Source organism: Pinus tabuliformis, chromosome 3_1 (assembly GCF_031772625.1).
Source record: "Pinus tabuliformis cultivar Carrire ecotype Pingquan chromosome 3_1, CPIR1, whole genome shotgun sequence".
Classification (NCBI taxonomy): Eukaryota; Viridiplantae; Streptophyta; class Pinopsida; order Pinales; family Pinaceae; genus Pinus; species Pinus tabuliformis.
The window spans coordinates 252,941,880-252,963,137 of NC_142301.1; the positions used below are offsets into that span (position 1 = coordinate 252,941,880).

The 21,258-nt window shown below is 40.3% G+C and overlaps 1 protein-coding gene across 2 annotated transcripts in view; it reads right to left on the minus strand.

The window, feature by feature from the left end:
* LOC149186747 (uncharacterized) overlaps positions 1-19,603 on the minus strand; it is a 220,715-nt gene extending 201,112 nt beyond the window's left edge. The window contains exon 1 of one of the 2 annotated variants that reach the window (XM_089411116.1): positions 19,230-19,603. The gene's annotated coding sequence lies outside the window, so the exon portion shown is untranslated. The remainder of the gene's footprint in view (positions 1-19,229) is intronic. The other variant, XM_089411115.1, reaches the window with a different exon arrangement.
* Positions 19,604-21,258: the final 1,655 nt, after the last annotated feature.

The following is a 21,258-nucleotide window of genomic DNA, read 5'->3' on the forward strand; positions in this document are numbered from 1 at the left end:
TGCCATGAAATAATGGATTCTCCATGAATTTAATGCAACTCTGATTACCACAGTAAATCACTGAAGGTCTCAACGGCTGACCAAATAAGCCAAACAACATTTTGCGAAGCCAAATGGCCTCACAACTAGCTAGACTGGCTGCCATATACTCTGCTTTCGCTGACCTCAATGCTATTGACTTCTGCTTCTGGCTGAACCATGACACTACTGTCGAACCCAACCCAAAACAGCACCCTGAAGTGCTCTTCCTATCAGAAGCACAACCTGCCCAATCAGAATCAGTATAACCTGCCAATCTCACTCGATCCCCCTGCCTGTAGTCCAGACCATAATCCACTGTCCCCTGCAAGTACCGCAAAATGTGTTTTGCAGCCACCCAGTGAACCTTCCTAGGCTCACACATAAACTAACTCATCGTGTTGACTACAAAACAAATATCTGGTCTAGTGTTGACCAAATACATCAAGGAACCAATCAGCTGCCTGTACAATGTGGGATCCACCAACTTGGAATCCGAAGCATGGAGCTTCTTCCAGTTGGTGATCATCAGTGTCGACATGGGTCTACAATCCTCCATGTGGAATCTGCCAAGGATGTCCACAATATACTTCCCCTGCCCCAGGAAAAAATGCCCCTCCTCCTGCCACACCTCCAAACCCAAAAAGTAATGCATCAAGCCGATGTCCTTCATCTCAAAATCCGCCGCAAGATCTCTCTTGCAGTGCTCTATGAGTCTCTCTGCACCTGTAATGACCAAGTCATCCACATACAGCACCAGAATGAGAGGCTCCTCACCTATCACAATATGGTAAAGGTTCAGATCTGCCTCACTCTTTGTGAAACCCATCCCCTGCAAGTACGTATCTATCCTGGAGTACCAAGCTCTAGGAGCTTGCTTCAGGCCATAAAGGGACTTCTTCAGTCTGCACACATGGGACTCCTTCCCATGCACCTCAAAGCTTTGTGGCTGCTCAATGTACACCTCCTCCTGTATGAAGCCATTGAGAAATGCAGTCTTCACATCCATCTGGTGGATCTTCCAACCCATCTCTGCTGCTATCGATATAATGGAGCGGATCGAAGTATATCGAGCCACGGGAGTGAAGGTCTCCTCATAATCAACTCCCTCTACCTGGGAGAACCCTCTAGCCACAAACCTCGCTTTGAATTTCTCAATGCTGCCATCTGCAGCATGTTTTACCTTGTAAAGTCATCTTGAAGTAACCACGGATTTGCCCTCAAGCCTCGACACCACCTCCCAAACATCATTCTTCATGATAGAAGAATACTCCTCCTACATGGCCTCTCTCTAGATATGCTCGTTAGCTGCCTCATCATAGCTAGAAGGCTCAGAGTCAAGGATGTTGGTAGCCACTGCCATATAGCTACAAAACCTCTCAGGTGGTCTACTCTCTCTGACCGGCCTCTTAGGCTCAGCAACAGATGTGGCATCTCTCAAGGTGTCCTGAAGCCACTTGGGCTTCCTTTTCCTTGAGCGTACTTCTCCCATTGGAGAATGACACTCCTCCTCATCATCATCAGGAGCATAAACTCCTGACTGTCTGTCTGTTGTCCTCTTGCCTGCACCTGAACCTGTAGAAGCTGAGGTACCGTGTGAACTGTCCATCAATGGACTCCCTAGTGAACTGCTCTGCATGCTGCTCGGAGCACCACCACTCTGGCTCGGCGAGCAACTGCTCACTGACGGACCTGACATCCTCATAGATGTACCTCCGGATCCTCTTGATCCCTGCCCACTGGATCCCTGCGACTGACTCAACTGTTGCTGAGGGTCTGGCTGACCCAGATACTCTAACTCCCGTGATCTCCTAAAGGCCCTGTCCTCCTCGAACTTCACATCCCGCCTAACAGCAACTTTCCTCTATGCAGGAATGTAAATCCGAAAGGCCTTTGAGGTCTCACTGTAGCCCACAAAGATACCCTTCTCTGCGGTGGGCTCTAGTTTGGTCCTCTTCTCCTTGGGTATGTAGGAGTATGTAATGCACCCAAAGATACGAAGATGACCAATATCAAGCTTCTTCCCAGAAAAAGCCTCCTCTGGAGTCATGTGCCCCAAGGCACGATGCGGAGTCCTGTTCTGCAAATAAACAGCTGTGTTGCAAGCCTCTGCCCACAAGAACAATGGCAACCCCTGATCATGTAACATGGCTTTGGCAGCCCCTCCGATGGATCTGTTCTTCCTCTCTGCAACCCCGTTCTACTGGGGGTTGTAAGGAACAGTGAACTCCCTCCTAATGCCTGCCTCCGCACAATAGTCAACGAACTCTCCAAGGGTGTACTGTCCCCCATTGTCCGACCTCAGGGACTTGATCTTCCGACCTATCTGTGTCTCCACAAGAGCTATAAACTCCTGAAACCGCTTGAAGACCTCACTCTTGGTCTTCAAGAAATAAATCCAGGTCCTCCTGGAGTGATCATCAATGAATAAAACATAGTACTCATATCCACTCAAGGAAACATGAGACATCCGACCGCTCACATCGGAATGAATCAAATCAAGTATCCCAGTCACTCTGTTGTCACTGTTGGGAAACGGGGATTTGGCAAACTTGCCCATCACACATCCTCTGCAAGTATCAAAGTGATCAGTACTGAAATCTGGCACACCTGTAGTGATCTCCCGCAAGGTCCTCAAGGCTCCATGATACATATGCCCCATCCTGCGATGCCAAATCTCACACAACTCAGAACTGCTAGCTCTGCTGTCGGTACTACTGCTCAATGCCAAAAGGGGCTGGAATGCAAACTTGTACACCTTTGCATGGTGTACACCTATCACTCTAGTTGAATCAGCTGGAGTGCCCCTAGGATACATCAACACCTGTCCTCCCCTGAACAGTACCTCATATCGTCTGTCCTCCAAAGCTGAGACGGATATGAGGTTCTTCCTCATCCCTGGCACATAAAAAACATCTGACACCTTCAAGGGAGGTTTGGACTTCGTCTGAAAAGTCAATGTCCCCACACCGACTGCTCTAACAACTCTGTCATCACCGAGTACTACCTCTATATCAGTGCCACTCTCTGAAAGCTCTGAGAAGTACTCACGGACTCTTGTCATGTGACGTGTAGCCCCACTGTCCACATACTAGATACCCGAAAATGCTCCGCTAGTCAAGGGAAAAGCATGCTCCCTCTGAACCTGAGTGGCAAGTGATCCTGCACTAGAGGACTTACACGCAGTGAACGCAAACTCCCAGTCAAAATGATCTGCAAAGTCCTCAACCTCTGCTGAAGCTGCCATGCTCTGGTTCTTCTCCTTCTTCTTCTTCTTCTCCGGACACACAACTGCATAGTGTCCCATCTTTTGACAATTCCAACATTTCACCTTGGAATAGTCCTTCTGTGTGTTACCCTGTTTACCTTTACCCTTGCCTTTGCCCCCACCATTGCTTGTGGAAGCCTGCTTCTTCCCTTTGCCTTTCTTGCCTCCTGCCAACAGTGCTACATCCTCATCCTGCTCAACTGGCTTGACTGCCCCAAGCTGACCTTTCATGATCTCTGTCTGGATGCAATCATCCCAAAACCTCTCCTATGTGAGAAGGGTCTCACGTGCACAAACCCCATCAGCGAAGTTCATCCATGAACGGGGGAGGCCATTCATTGCAATCCACACCAACTCAGTGGGTGGAATGACCTCTCCAACTGCTGCCAACTCATCTCTCACATTAGTAATCTTTGTGAGATATCCAGCTGCACTATCATTGACCATCTTAATGGTCTTCAGCTTCTCCTTCAGGACCATTTTCCGGTTCTCATTGGTACTCTGGTAGAGATTAGACAATGTTGTCCACATCTCATGGGCATTTCTCTTTCCTCTCACATGAAGAATCCAATGGTCTTTGACTCCGTCTAGAATCAGTGTCTTACCCTTGTTGTTCTTTCTATTATAAGCAGCCAACTGAGTAGCATCAGTAGGCACAACAACAAGGTTCTGTGTGGTATGCACCATGATGTCCCAGACTTCTGCCTCCTCAAAGATGCTCTGCATTCTCTCCTTCCAAACGCTGTAATTGGAATGCCTATCCAACCTATTCTCCACCCTCAATCCCAATGACATCCTGCTGTCCTAAAACTGAAAAATAGCACTGCTGTAGTAAGGATAAAACTGTTGTTTGTGAAAATCAGCTTTTTGGAATTTTCTGAGTGAAAAATCAGAAGGCTGTAATTTTCCTCCTTGCTGTCCCAAACTGCACTTCAGCACTCAAGCTCTGATACCATGTAAAAATTTCTCATTTCCCACCCCGGTTTTCAGTTTCACCTTATTTCTCCAAAATAGTTAAATGCCCTTTCCCATATCCATACATTTAACAACTGGAAAATAAATTTTGCTGAAAACACAAATTCTGGAAAAATTACAGAATGCTGGAAAATGCAGAAATAAAAATCAGCACATACAAACAGCGATTCAACACACTTAAACATAGTGATTTTTGGTCAAGGTGACCCTGGAAAAACCCCCTACAACTCTTGGGGAAAACCAGTTCGAAAGCTCCTCCTTATTTCTGGAAAATGCTTTTTACAGTGAGAGAAAATATTCAGCAAAAAATCAGCAAGCAAACTTTTACAACTTATCTCGTTTTCCGTGCCTCATAGCCAACTGGAAAAACTTGCAAACAGCAAAACTGAACAGCAATAAATGTTGTACAGCCTCCTCGATTTTTGTGCCAAATTTCAGCGTTAAATGTTGTTGTACGGCCTACCTAGAAAAGCATGCAAGCTGCCATAAATGCTACTGGACAGTTTCCTCGATTTATGTGCAGGAAAAAAAACAGCAGTAGTGTACGAATTTCTGCCTAGAAATGCATGCCAAGGTACATCCACTTGTTGTACGGCCTCCCTTGAAAAACGTGCCAGCAATTTTCAGACTTTCTGCTCCTCGATTTCTGTGCAACCTTGCTATACGGCCTCCTTGGAATCTGAGCCAAAAACTGTCGTACAGCCTTTCTAGAAAATCATGCCCAAAACCTGCCCTTCACTGTGTGCTAACTCAGTTGTACAGACTTGCTGGAACGCTGCCTTGGAATGTGTGCCAAGCTGCTGCCTCCTTCTCCTCTCTCCAGAAATCTCCCTTGCTCTCTTGCTCTCCTTCTCTCAATCTGCTCATGAAAGAATGAATGACCTTTTCCTCCTTTCCCTCCTTTAATCTAACCCTAAGTGACTTTTGTGGAATCCCTAAGTCCAATGGCTGAAATAGATTGAGATCTAGGGTTGAGATTAAATGCTCATTTAAATCTCACTTTCTATTTTTTAATTCACCCCACTTTAATAAAGACCCACTTAGTCATTTATTTCCAAAGTCACTTTTCCTTTCTAATTTTACATTGACTTTATTAAAGTCACTTTAAAATTAGACTATAGTAACTTTATCACTTAAAGTCACTTTTAAATTAGATTTGACTTTATAAAAATTATAAAGTCACTTTAGGAGAAAAATTAAATTCTTTTGGACACTTTTGCCTAGGCCAAAGATCAAAGCCTTAGGGAACCACCTGTCCTCCGCTACCAAATTTCAACAGAACGGGGTGATAGAAGAAGAGGTGTAAATAGAACAGCCGGAAGGCCTCGAAACTCATAAGAGAACTCATGTATTTAGGTTAAAGAAAACCCTGTATGGGATCAAGCAGGCACCCAAAACACGATATGGTCAGATTGATAGTTATTTGCAGCAGTTGAAATTCATCAAGAGTGATGTTGATTCAAATCTCTATTATCTAATGGTGGAAAATGAGCCACTTATTCTGGTATTATATGTGGATGACTTGTTTCTAACAGGGTCATCTAAGCTCATAAAAGACTGCAAGAAGAATCTTGAAGCAGAATTCGACATGAAGGATATAGGTTGATGCATTATTTTATAGGGATGGAAGTGCGGCAGAAGGATAGGAGAGATCTTCCTTGGACAAGGAAGATATGCTACAAAGATTCTGAAGAGATTCAGAATGCAGGATTGTCGACCCATGGCTACGCCCATGATCACCAACTGGAAGAAAATAGATGCATCAGGAAACAAGGAGGTGGACCCCACCTTGTACAGAGAACTCACTAGGTCGCTCATGTATTTGGTCAACACTAGGCCAGACATTTGCTTTGTTGTCAACACCCTTAGTTAGTTCATGGTGGAACCGAAAAGGGTGCATTGGGCAGCAGCTAGGCACATTCTTAGATATGTGCGTGGAACAGTCGGATATGGGTTGAAATACACCCGAGAAGATGATGTGAAATTGAATGGGTTCACAAATGCAGATTTGGCAGGTAGTTCAGTCAATATTGCGATCACAATCGGGATTAAATCGGCGAGGGTCTGAAACCGGAAAAAAATTGTAAAAATCGGCAAGGATCTTGTGACTCAATCCAGGATCTTTTCTTCTTGATCTATGATATCAAATCTTTAGCAAAGACGAGATGAGATGCAGTCATAGTACATGATGATTATGATATCATCAATATGATAGCAGCATGATGGTTATGATGGCAGCATGATGATGGGTATTGGCAGGTGGAACTCCCCTTAGTTGAAAGGGAGTGTTAAAAATGGACAACTAAGGTCAAATTCCACTATAGACAGGTCCTTTGTATGAGATGATGATGGCATTGGATTCCTCTTCTCTAGAGGACCAATTTTGACCTAAGGCACTGTTATCACTCTAATAATTCCTTTGAAGTAATAAGAAGGAGAAAGCAAAGGTAACCACAATCCACTTTTGGAGATCAGGACCTAGCCTTCCTGATGCTTAGAGAGGGCTCTCTCTTTAAAATTTAACTTTGTTTTAGTAAAGATGTTTTAGGCTAGCTATGATTATTCAAGGGGTTTTGATTTGTATTTGAGATTGGGTGGTGGGATCTGCTTAGACAGATGGATAAATTGATGTCTTTTAGACCATTGGGCTATGGAGTCAACTGATAAGGAAGCAAAACTGGATTAACTCACTAAAAGGGATGTTCCAAGGGCAAGATAGCAAAGTGTATTTCAGATGTTTGAGACAGAGGGGTGGAAGGGTTTCACTCAAGGTGAGAGAGTAGTTAAGGGTTCTCATACCCGGATAATGAATGAGGAAGGAAGGGGTAATCGAAATCAAAGGGCAGTTAAGAATCCTTTAACCTGGATTATTCATTAAATCAATCTAAATCAAAGAGCAATTAAGAATTCTTTAATTTAAATATTAGAAGAAAACATTCAAATGCTTAACTATTAAGACAAAGTGTGATTTAAACAAGTTCTGAAATATTATTCCAGTTATAGCATTTAGATTGAAACACATATAAGATTATGAATAACTCTGAGAAAAATGACAATAACACATGAAAATACTTATCTGAAATTCGCTCAACACATGAATCCTTGGAACAATCTGATCTTTATTAATCAATCCAGCTTGTTGGCTCATCAACTGATACAATAACCTTTCTGGTTCTTCTTGATCAAAAAGTCTATAAAAATATCTAATATTATCTACACTACATACTTCGAAATGTGAAGTATTTATACAAAAGTTTATTACAAAATATCTCAAACTGATTTGAGATTTAATCTAGGAAAGAAAAATATCTTCTTGCAAGAAGATAGAGACAGCTATTGAACTGCTTCATGTTGTCCCTTTTATTTTGGTATTGTTGGCTTTTATGCTTTGATTTTTAGCCCTTTATGCTGCTTTGTTGTTTGATCTTTCACGTTGGAAGCTTCATTTACTTTAGCCTTTCATCTGATACACTTTGACTCTGATACACTTTGACCCTGCTGATTTGTCTTCATCCTTTTACCATGTTGTTTTACTTTTATTGTACATTAACCTTTTTACTGCATATTTCTATAGTAAATCAATTAATTTCTCCCATGCTTCAGCATTAGGTAATTGGATTTTTAGCATCCTCCTATATATTTCATCTGCCTCTGTGTATTTGGCAAAAGTAGGCTTATTGATAAACAAGTGTTTTACCTCATGCTGGAGGTAAAACAAGTTTTCAAATGTCTAGTAGAGTACTTTGCCTATTGGCAATGCCTTCATTGATGATGTATTCACCTGATCCTTTGCTACCTCTCTGATTTTCTTGTTGTAATCCTCCTATGTCATGAGCTTGTCATTTATCACTAAGGGATTGGGTAATCCCTTCTCTCTCAAAATTTGGAACTTAGCCATAAATCTGTTTACTGCTAGCTGCATATTTTGACACTTATCCTCTAAGTTTTGCATTAAGTTCCTCTTGGAGAGGACCTTTCTAACCTCCAAAATTGTCTTTGTTCTGTCTTCTATTTCCAATTCCTGAAGCTCATACTTATTCTTGTTGTTAAGGAACTGGATAATTCTGGCAGCCTCTTCTGGCATTTCTCCTAATTCTTCTTTTACTCTTTGGATGGCCTCTATAGCCATCTTTATTAAATCTATCTACTCAAAAATCACCTGAATAGATGGCCAAATATCATTGACAGAGTCAATGATATTGGCCCATAGTAGTTCCTTAACCTGCCCAAGGGGTTCTTTCAGTGTCAAGTCTTTTTCCATGGCTTTCAATCTTTCACTCATCCTAGCAGCTTTTTGCACTTCTTCTTTGTGCATGATTTTGGCAAGCTTGTAATCAGTTTCCAAGCTTGTCACCTTTTCTTTGAGCTTATTCATCTCTGTTGTCTGTATGGACATTTCTTCCATAGCTTTAACCAACTTTGCTGCTTCATCACCTAATGTACCTATTGCTGATGTAGATTCTGTGGAAACTGGTTGTGTTGTGGCCATTGGAGTTGTGGGAGCCAATGAGGCTGCTAATGTGGAAGGAACAGTCATGGTGACTGTTGGGATGACATTCACCAAGCTAGTGCCAATATCAGTTTGCTTTATTAGGTTGTCCAATTCCTTTTCTGTTTCCCTCAACTGATCATTTAGTTTAAGGACTAAGTCCATCAACTCTTCATGTCTTGTTTGGCTTTCCAATACTTCCTGTGTCTGGGGATGTTGCAGTTGAGGTATCTTCAATTGCTTCTTGAGTGTTGCAATGTCATCATTCTTCCTTTTGATTAATTGTTCAGCGGCCTTAATGTCTTTGGGATCATGTCCCAACTCAATCACCAAGTCTTCCAAAGACTTGATTATGGTGTCTTTGGCCTGTGAGGAGGCCTTTTCCAACTGATATTGGGCTGAGATGTTATTCAATGAATTCTGCAACTGATGGGCAGCTATGGCTTTTCCTGTAAGGGTGGAGTAAATCATTTCTCTAGCCTGTTTGTGAAATTCAATTTGGTCAATGGGATGAATATCCCTTGCCAATACCTCAAAGTCTATCTTCTTGAAATCTACTGATGTTCTTGGTTGTTGCACAGTTGGCTTTATGAAGGACATTTGCATCTTTCCTTCCTTGATGTCAAAAGCTGACATCAACCTAGTTTGATTGGTGGGTGTAAGTTTGAGATATTGTGCATAGGATTGTGCCTTCAATTTCTCATTTCTCATTTTGATTTCCTTGAACCTGTCCTTAATGTCCCTATCTCTATCAGCAGGTTTATTAAATGAGGAGACTTCTACGCTGAGTTGCTTTCCAACATTTGAGTCTGTGATATAGATGGCTCCTGTGCCTTTTGCTCTGGCTGGCTTCATATTGTACATTGGATGTGTCCATACCTGAACTGGAGGCTTCCTCTCTGTTCCTTTTGAGATTCTTTTCCTCATTCTGAGGAGTCTGTAAAACAACAGGGGTACTCATGGTTCCTTCTTGCTCTGGTACCTGCAGGAATGAGCTTTCATCAAGCTATCTCTCTAGATCAAATAAGGTATTTTCAACGTCTACCTTTGTACTATCCCTGTCTATGAGAGTGTTTACCAACCACTCAGATTGATTGGCATATCTCTCTATTTCTGGTCTGGGGTGATGAATGTAAGGTCCCAATTTGACCTTTTTGTCTTAGTTTCGTCATAAACCCTTGAGGGTCATACCTCCATATGAAACTGTTCTGAAACTTCATTTGTTGCAGAATTTGATCTGCTTCTCTAGAATTGCAAATGAAAGGGCCTAACTAATTTTTGACCTTGAACTGAGTTCTTTTCTTCGCTGAGACAAAGTTGACATTATTAGAGTTCATTCTCTGCCTATAATACTCTAGAGCAAATAACCTCATGGGGAGGTATTTGGGCAGTTTGTATGGGGCAAGCTAGCAACCATAGATTCTTACTTCAGTGTGATTTTGTTAATGGTACCAATCTCCCACCTTACTTTGCGTGGACAATTGGAGCACTCTTTTGATTTCTTGGCTTATCCTGGGTGAAGGGCTTCCTGTCAGTATGGTCATGACTGGATGGACAAAAGAGTCAATGAAGTCTATATAGGTGTATGGTGATGAATACTTGTGGAATAATGGTGTCAAAAATATGACAGACCTGGGTTGGCCTCTAGTATCCAGCTTCTGGATGGAACGGGAATCTATCTGACTGATAAAACAAAAACATGTGGTAAAGTACAAATGAATACTTGAATACTCTCTCATTGTGTATTTTGGTAAATTGTTCATGCATCCTTTCAGCTATGAACTGGGCATAATTGTACAAAGTAGCAGGAGGCTTTCCTGGGGTGAAAATGGACATGAAGGCCAGGATGAGCTCATCAACAAATTCATTTGTGGTATAGCCCAGAATACATGATATCATAGTTACAATTTGCTTGCCCCTTTCAGAGAAAATGGTAGAAACATATGGAGGGGCATCTTTAGGAATGTGTTGCTCTTCTACAATGAAAGTTTGGAATATTTGGGCCAGTCTAGATGGACTCAATTTGGTAAAGTGGTCTAACAAATCCCCAATGGAGAGTGGGATCAGGTTTGGACCTGGTTGGACTTGCAACATTTCATTGATTGATTCAACTGTGATAGTAAACAAGACTTTTTGGTCAGGGGACATTATAGCTCTCTGGCTGGGAATGTAATAGGCATGGCACATATGGACAATCTCAGGAAAGATATGTACTTGTGGAAACTGGTATTTGGGCAAATTGGAGTCCCAAAGGCCAATGTCATCAGTATGGTTTAGATATTTGTCCTTACTCAAACAATGAATTTTGAGCAGGACTTCATAGGCACTTGTGTCTTTGATTTGAAAATCCCTATTCGCCAGGGGAAGGTGGTCAAGGTCCAAATGGGGGGTCGTGACAGGTCTGACATCCATGGCGATGGGGGCAGCCATAATTCAATTCTTGTGGATTTGAATTTGGTAATACAGGTTTATATCAGAGGTTTTGAAGGAAACTTGGAAGCTTTCAGAAGGGTTTGGGCACACAATTTAATTTTTAAAGTAATTTCAATTAATTTTACTTAATTAAAACACTTTAAAGACTGAACGTTTTCAAATTGAAAGGGTTGTCTGGTAATTTGTCTTCAAATACCTGGAATTTGGGTGAATTAGCTTCAAATTGGTGTTCTCGGCAACTGCAGAAGGTTGAATGAGCTCTGGTACGGACTAAGAGCTTGGTTGGGGTCTCTGCAACTTCTTCAGGATTGAAATTTGAGGTCAATTGGCGAATTCAGCGTTTGCAGGTGTTGCAATGGTTTGCAGAGGTTTACAAAGAAAATGAGTGAAAAAAGCGAAATAGGGCTTCTCGGCCTTTTTATTGAGCAATGGTCACTTTTTGGCGGGTAAATTACAAATGAACAGTGGGCGGTTTTTCGGGTTGAGCGGGGAGGTGGTTTCCCAAGCCATCGCACCGCTTTTATGGAGGAGGCGGTATTTTGGAGGGGTCACCCGATCTATGTTAGCGCTTGACACGTAGCAGATGGGGGCTCGGGCAAAACCACTTTATCGGGCAAGTAAAGGTCAGACATCAGGTGAACCCGATATGGCTGTGGACCATTGGATTTGAGCGTTGACGATCAGATGGCAATCGGGTGACAGATGTGCACGGATGAAATGGGCAAAGGTTTCGAGGGGGCCCAGGGCTTTAATCCTTGGCGGTTTGGGATTATTTACGAGTTAATGATGGGATTAAATGATTGGGTGGGGCTTAATGATGGGATTACTTTAGCTTTACCGAGAAGTGGTGAATTAAGTGGGTTTTGTTGGGAATATGGGGTAAAAGTATAGTTTATAGCTAAACTAAGGGTTGGGGTATTATATACGGGATTTAATTATATACAGGAAAAGGTATATCGGGAGCTATAGTATTATGTTAAAAATTAATATGAAATGAAATGAGCAGAGTGAACATACCCCTAAGCATAAATGTAATATTTGCGCATTTTATTTACATACACTTCATACTTAAGATAAAATCTTTGTGGGTATTTTGAATGAAATGGAATTCAACATGGGGTTGCTTTACTTTTCATAGGGAAATGGAGTTTAACCTTAGGAAAAGGGATTTTATTAGGGTAATGAAGGGAAATGAATTTTATGAAGAGCATTTTAACACTTGATGTCCATAAGTCATTAAGCCGAGGGTCCAATCCCACCAAAAGTCAGAGAAATGCTCTGAGCCTTTATGACTTTAAGGATTTTTAGTACTAGAACTTACTTGTGGATGGGGAAATAAGTAAGTAAAGGGATGAAATGAATGAGGGGGAGTTAATTAAATGAACTTGTAAAACATTGTTTTTGTTTTCTTAAATGCTCATGCACATTGAAACATATAGTTAAGCATGATAAATGTGCTTTTGTCCAATCAACTTTATACTTCAAAAACCTTTCTTATACTTACCCATTACTTACCCTAACATTTTTTCTTCATTTATTTGGGTGCATTTAGGCTTGCAAACCCTTATCATTCATTTTTCTTTTGAAAAGTAAACTATCTAATTCTAACCTTATATCATCCAAGGGCTCAGATTAAACTAATGAGCTCCTTTTATTTTCTCTACCTATTTAATGACCTGTCAAAATTAAGCTATTTGGTCAGATTTTATTCTCTAACTATAAACATAAAATTCAAAGCATGAAACAGTCAAGATTAAGCAGTTTGACTACCATGGGTTGTGGCATGTATGACAAGCTGCACACAACTATTATTTAAGACAGTAAAATAGTAGTGGCATTTAGACTTGCACACTTTCATGATATGTTTTTGTTTTTGGGGTTCATATATTTTCTTTTTGATCTTTTCTTATTCTTTTTGTCCTTTGATATTTCTTTTAGGACATACCCTCTTTATATTTTTTAATTTTTAATATGGAAAACATTTGCAGAAAGCAAAGGTATGTACAATATTACAAGGCTTAACCTTAGCCAATTCAAAATTATGAATCCTATCACTATAAGACTCTAACAGGCACGATGGATTTTGACAAGCATAAATGTATTTTTGAAGTCAAGCCCACAACGTTGGTTTTGGTCAAGGTCGGCCCCACAGTCATATAAGCTAATGAAGCCCAAGAGACATGACCTTTGACCCACATTGACTTATATAAATATAAGATGAGTTCACTCCATTTTGGCATCATCACACACATGATTTTCTCTTTCCTCTCATGATGGATTCGACTTTCTTTGGGCAGCGATCTCTCTCCCACACGTGCAAATTTTTGGAGGACAAATTTCCTACAATTTTTCTGCAGTTGACTTTTCTAGTACACAGTGTAGCGTTGACCACGCACTTTAACCAACTGTTTGGCTGCGATTTTGATGGATTATTACTCTACCAGCTAGGCCGCACTTGTGGGCACAAGAATAGAGGCAAACTGAGGTGTTTGACCTATGTTGACCGCAGGGTTAACCGAAGACTGTTGACCGAGTTTTGACCATACTCTTTTGAAGGTTGTGTTGACTGCATTTTGGCTGCCTAGAGAATGAATTCTCTCTCCATTGACCAATTTGATTGGGTTGATTTGACTGAGTTGTTAACATTGACTACTAACTGGTTAGGGCAGCTTTGACTATTGTTGACTTCTGCAGATGTGACTTTGACTTTTGGACAGTGGATTGGGATCATCTATGGCAAGTCAATCTATTGACTTTGACTAATGTATCATTGTACTTATGGATTTCTCTCTCTCTGAACATTTGATATTTTCAAGAAGAAAAAGACCTGTGCGTTTTCCCCCTTCTGGGTTTTGCCTTGGCTTTAAGCCTAAATCATGGTGTCAACTTGTCTTGGCTTGTCTTCTGCATTTATGTTTGTTGTTCTTTCATCAGTTACTATCATATGATAATGGTAATGTGATGCTAATGGATTAATGAAGTAACTGACCTAAACAAAGAACATGTTAACTCAAAAATTAACATATCATGTGTGATGGTATGAGATTGGCATTGGATGAAGAGCATGAAGCCCTTTAAGTACCTTGATGTTGGTGGCATTGATTGTTGAACTTTGTTGATGTTGGTGGTATTGATTGTTAAACTCCTCTACCATGGCCTTAACAAAAATATACCCTTCACTGAAAGGAAAATAACCGGTTAGGCATGCTAAGCTTTTCTACCACATTATAAGGTTGAGGAGATGAACCCTTCACTCAAACCAAAATCACTAGTTAGACATGTTAAACTTTTTAAATTTCTATCATATTATAAAGTTGAGCAATCCAATTTTGAAGACTTTGAGCTAGATGATGTTTATGTATGTTTTGTTGATGATCCCATTTCTAGTAGCATTGAATCAATGATGAGTTTCATGAGTGATCATGTTGATCGGTGATTTGTAGTTTTGATGTCTAGTTATATTGCTACTTCAACTACTATTGAGGTTGCATAGGAGTTTTAGGAGTCCTCAAACTCTGGGCCAGATTATTTATGTAGCTCGTGTTGATGATCCTGTTGTCTAGTAGTGGTCATGAGTTTGATCATGAAGAGAAGTGATCATGTTGATCACTGGTATGTAGACTTGCAGTAGGCCAGTGGTCCCACAGCTTGTAGCAATGTTTTTGGACTCTAAAGGCCATTTACAGTCTCATTGATTATGCATTTTGTTGTTGATATGTATTGCACTCGGTGCCATTTTGATATATTCACCTTTACATAGTATATAAATGAGCAAACTTTGCATATTTTGTCTCTGTTGGTTTGGAATCATGGTTTTAAATCCTAAAAATATTTTTTCATTGAAAATAATTATTTCATGTGTTTTTCAAAGCCACATTCTCTGCAACGCCAAAGGCACCGGGTGATAGGAGCCTAACAAAAGGTATCATTAATCAAGCCCTTGCTTGCTTCCTGTTGGCCTCCTTCCCACAACCTACCTTGGAGCCTAGCTTCAAAATAGTTAAGTGAAGGTCATAATTAGACTAGGCATTTAATTAAAACTAACCAAAATCTTTGCATCACATCTAGGATTTAGCATTTGCATTCCATTTAGGTTAATGAGGCATCAAAGCAACAGTTGTCCATCCAATACTTGGTCTCAACTTTATAAAGCAAGAGTATTGACTCCATAAGGCACTGATCTCAAATATATAAATTCAATCTAATCCTTAGAATCTTGTTAGATTTAACCAAGTGCAAGGTCACTCAATTGTGTCTCCCAAACTCGTTATAGTTCCCAACTTGTCCTTCATCGTCTCATTTTCACAGGGTCTACCCCCCATAACCTGTTGTTGGGAGATAGCTCGAACGGAGAGGTTGGGGATCAGGGTAACAGCCCCCGACATGAGTCGTTGTCGCAGTGCCTATACAATCTGAGAGACAACACCCCCTAGTCATTTATTTCACACGTGTTTGATTGTGTGAGTTTTGCAACCAACTAGCCTTGATTTGTATTTATGATAATTCTTTGTTTTGATTAAAGAAACATGCAAAGAACACAACAATATCATCGAATCAAAGACAGATTGGATAGCGATAATGTAACATGAAAGTGCAACCAATAATCATGTTAATCTCCCTGGAAAGTATTTATAAACGGATTTATTAGTGGTAGGGATAAGCCTATGCTAGGGTTTGAGTTGTGATGTGCGTGCATCTATCCTTTTCTCAATTAATTTGTCCTATCTCACTGAGTGACCTAACAGGGCATGATAAAACCACCAGCTTTGGCACAAGACCATACGGCACCTTAACTAGATTACATAGGGGCCAATAGTGGATCTATTGATCCATCTATGCTTAGAGCTGGCAGCAAAAACCCTATGTCTAGTAGCAACGACAAAAGCACCCAGAGCACAGAGGAAGTTCATTTGTAAGGTCTACCACAAGATAATTTCAGCACCGAGTAAACTATTGTGACATTATTGGGAGTTCCCTCGAAAGCCACCATTAGGTCCTGCCGTAAAAAAGTACAAAAACCTTATGGTTGGCATTGCCTCACCGTTAGGACCTTGACTAAAGCATTCTTCCCATTTCAATTAATTGAGAATGTAGATGCTCATGATATCTTTACTCGTGGCTTTTGTGTATGTAAGAATGACCTCATAGTGTCATCCCCATGGGACTAGGCTACCCAACTCTCATACATTTGGGTGAAATCACCTAACCATCCTATGCAATTCCTTCCTTTCCTTGAGTGTGTTTTTTTGTGTTGATTGGAAGTTGTATATGCCACACACTTGCATGCCTTTTTAACCCTAAGCCCCATTAAAAATGTCTATCTTTGTTTCAACCTCCTCGAAAACTAAAGGAATTTGTCTTTATCTAGGTGGGGATAAAATGATGAAGCAATCAATCAAGCATATTAACCTACCAAACACATATTTCAGGCCAACAATGATGCCAACAGCAAGTGCGTGCAATGTGTTCATCAGAACAATTAGAATAACAAGCCTAATCGCGTTTTGAAGGCTACAATTGCCAAAGGCCTTTTTGATTTGTGATGATGCTTGCCAACTTGGTTGCTTGCTTCCCCTAGAGATGGAGCAAATTTGAATGGTGGAATCATGCCTTTGCTACCCTGTTCCAAGCCTCTACAAGCAAATTTGAGTGGCTTGTTGCAGACTCCTTTTCCAGCTGCCTTTTCCTCCATGGGAATGGCTCCTTTTTTTACTTCCCCTTGCCTTGACAAAGGCGGTTTGACATAAACTTGTGTTGACTTCTTGTCCATTGAATCCTAGGCCTCATGTGTTGGGCCTTTGTTGAGCTACAATGGTATTAAAATCCCTTAGCCTTCCTTGCCTAGCCTTGGCCATCATAGCCCATTTCCCTCATGAGCTTAAAACCGATGCCTAAAGTGTGCTTTTCAAAGTCACCAAAGGTCTCTTGAGGAAGCGTTTTGAAAGTTGAGTTTACCATGCTGAACTCCATCATAGTGCTGACTTCTGCAGTGGCAACAAAACAGGCTTGCTTGGTCTCTTGGACAGCTACTTGTAGCTTCTTCAACGCGCCTTCCTTCACTGCCAAATAATGGTATAGTTGTGCAGTGAACCTGTCCTCTTGAAAATTATCCAATTGAATCAACTTCTCCTCCAATTGTAAGAGCTTCAATCTACTCTTATCTAATTTTTCCTCATGCTGGAGATGGAATCTTGGCATTTGGCAAGTTCTTTTTCAAACTCATCCACTTTCGGCCTCCGATACTAGCTTTCCTCTTGGATCTACCTGTTGAACTCTCTCAACTCCTCCAACTTCTTCCTCTTCAAGGTTTTGCCCATGGTAATTGCTTCAAGGTCTACGACAAACTTGCTCTGGTCCGTAAACAATAGGCATATGGCCTATCTGTTACATCAGCACGGATCCTCTGCAAAAATGAATTTTGTTCTTTGTGCTTGAATGAGCAAATATATATAGCCATGCTAAAATGGTCAAAGCAAACAATGCTTAGATATACACAATACAACACTCCAATTCAACTTTCCAAATTGCCAAATGGCATTATTGTTGCTTATCAGTTACATAAACTAGCCACAAGCAATGACATTAACCCCAATTCAAGCGAACTGTCCGTGCTGAATTTAAAATCTTTTAGTGAGTGTACAAAATTCAACAATCAAAACAATTATAAACCCTCCCATTGAAGATGGCCTTGACAGCAATTGCATTGGCGATAGCTACAACTCAACAAATGATATGTATTCTTTAAGCCAACAACTCGCTCTCAGATAGTTCTTGTGGTTTAAAAAGAGGATGCAATAACAGATTAAAACAAACCGGAACTAAATCAAGGTTGCACAGAATACGTTCACACAGCAGTCAACCACAAAGAAATGCAATTACACCTTAATAACAAACAGAGACACCGAGATGTTCCTACAAACCCAATTGGGAAAAAAAACCAGGTTTCTGGGGGATTTTATTAAGAATGATTGATAACCAGAAAAATGGTGAGCTATGCAAAGAAAACCTTATGCATTGTTACTCACTAGCAGACATAAATTTACAGGTGAATTGAATTTAACAATAATCTTTGCTCATGCATGGCAAGGCACTATGTTTCCCTGGTCCTACAATCGTCAAGATGATTGCCTCTTAGAGCTCTCCTCTCTACAATTGCCCTTCTTTATTTACTCTTAGTCTCGGCCCTCTTCTCTTCCACTGAATGCCCTTCTTTATCACAGCCTTCATTTTTAATGGGCTACCTTGGTCAGCAAACCATCATAATACTTCGTTTCCATTTACAAGAGAATTTTGGACAGTTCTGCAACTTTGCCAAGAAAAACAATTAAATGCTTCTTAGAGAGGTTACAAAGAGATTTTGACAAGGAGCTAATTCAGATTATCCAATTATACTAGCACAGACCTCTCTGAACCTGGGTTTGATATGCGCCTCAAGGATAGGAAGTGAAGTCCATATACACAACCTTGACGTGCATGTCAGATCCAGGTTTAGATGGGTATGTCCTAGTGTCCATACTCAATGTACCCAAGGCACTGACGTCCACGTTCAAAGAATTGATGGACTACACCACCGGGCTGCAGAATCGTCACACCCACCTGGGCTGTAAATGAGTCTGTTCTAATGTCCATACTCAATGTACCCAATGCACTGTCACACCCACATATGAAGAGTTCATGGTTACCTAATCCCCACATCCACCCGGACTATAGAATGCACCACGCTTCTCTCCCTGGAAATAGTTTATGATGTAGTAATAGCTAGTTAGTGGTAGTTGAATGCAGGCCATGACGGATTCACGGAACTACAGCTACCGAATACCATATGTAAGCTGGACCTATGCTTCTGTGTATAATACGGTCACCTTGATTATTTATTTTTTCACTGGGGCTAAGCGAAAAGGGGTTGAAACTTCACCGTAAATTTTAAAAATAAAATAACATCAAAACCGTGATCTTCCAATGAAGAACAGAGATTTAACCGTCCTAATAAATGGTTCATTTCGCGGAATCAAATAAAAATAAGCATTAATTCAGTAATATGAGTACCTCTCGAACGCCCTTCCAATGCTAGCCTTCAGATCTAGCCTCTCCTGCAGCAGACTTGGTTGAGCTCGTGGATCAATCCCCCCGGACCACCAACAGATGAGCGATAAGAGCCGAGCCTGTAAGATACAAACTCAAGTATCACTCACAAAAGAAAAAGGGATTTTCTTCTTTTCCGGTTCAATCACGGTCTTGTTTTAATAAGAAAGCTTTTTCAAATCGAATCACATTCGGTGACATAACAATGACAAAGCGGAGATGTAAACCACCCGGTCGCAGCGACAGATACATAACATAACATTAGTTTTAATTCATGGGGTGCGGTGTTTGGAAACACCCAGCGTGTGGAAAGATTGAAAAAGTCATGTAAAAGGATGCACTCGACATATCTCCCCACAATGAGGACAATTTCGAAGGCACTCGAATTTAACACACCCGACTTATAAGAGGTGGTAGCTTCACGAGTTTTTGGAGTTTTTTTTGGGTGGACAATCACTATGGGAGATGTGCCAAGTTTCTCGGTAACGCTTAATAGTATACCTAGGGGAAAAAGATAAAAGGTAAGGATGATATATTAGTTTAATATATTAATATATAGATGTGTTTTAATTTTAAATTTATAAAATAGTAGGGATTTTGTTCAATTTGAGAGTTGAAGAGTGTTTTAAGATAATTTTTAATGATGGATTTAAGTTCATTAATTAATGGATAAAATTAATTTACAAACAATAATTTTATTGGGTGACTCTTTTTATCTAGCAATTGTATCTTTGCTTTATTGAAGCTAAACATTTGTAACTGGTTTATAAAACATTTCTAGTATTGAAAACTTTTCTTATTCAAAAGTCAACTTTGGGGTACAAGTCCCTAAGTTGATGTTATAGTATCCTCTCTCACTTTGGTACTAACATCATTGATAGTTCAAAATCATACTCTATGGGTTGTTTATGGCATGTGTTAGTAACTATGTGATGTTGCACGCTATCTTTACTACCATGTAATATTGTTGAGTTGGGATTTCATTCCACATTTAATACTTGCTTTCTAATTATGTGCGTATTGTGAATAATTATGCATGCATCACAATTGGAAAATAATGATGGTTTATGGGGCATTACCACACCATAGTGGCTTTGGACTCCAAATTCTCAGATTGACATGACAACATACTCCCTCACTTTAGTACTAGCATCACCGATGTTTTTGGAGTCAATCCTTATGGGTTGTCTTTAGTTTGTGGTCTTTATCTATGCGACATTACAAGATATCTTACAGGGTGGCTATCCTATTGGGATTTCATTTCACGTTAATGCCTCCCTTCTAATTGAGTGCATGTTGAGTGTGTGTGTGTGTGTTGTAAATAATCTTGCATGCATAACAATAGTGACATCTAAATGGCTTATAAGTCATTACTCACAACAAAAGCTTTATCAACCTAGAAGTTGGCTTTGAGATGAAACTCCCCAAATTGATGTGATAGCATCCTCTCTCATTATGGCACTAACATCACTAGTGTTTATGTGTCATGCCATAGGGATCACCTTTAACCTGTAATTTTATTTATGTGGTTTTGCACATTATCTTATCACAATGACATATCCATGTGATGGGATTTTGTTCCACGTTTACACCTCTCTTCTCATGTGTAACACCCATGTTTGACAGCTTGACTATTAATTGCATTGATTTAGTGACTCAATAAATGTAGAACCTTAGAATACTCCTTGCTCCTAACCACATTGCCATTATGATACACAACATGAGAGCCATATGTATATTGAGGGAGTTCCTATTGGGAATAAGAGTGATAAAATCAAAATGAATGCAGAAATTAAACATAGAATGAAATAATACAAAGGAGATATCAATATGTGGTTCACCTAATGTGGGCTACATCCATAGAGAAATATCTAATCCTTCCTTTTATTCCATCTAGCAAACTAAAGGGATACAACCTGCAACAAATCTACTGCGACCCCCTCTTCTCTCTCTCATGGTCTCCTCTCTCTCAATTACAATCCTCTCACAATAC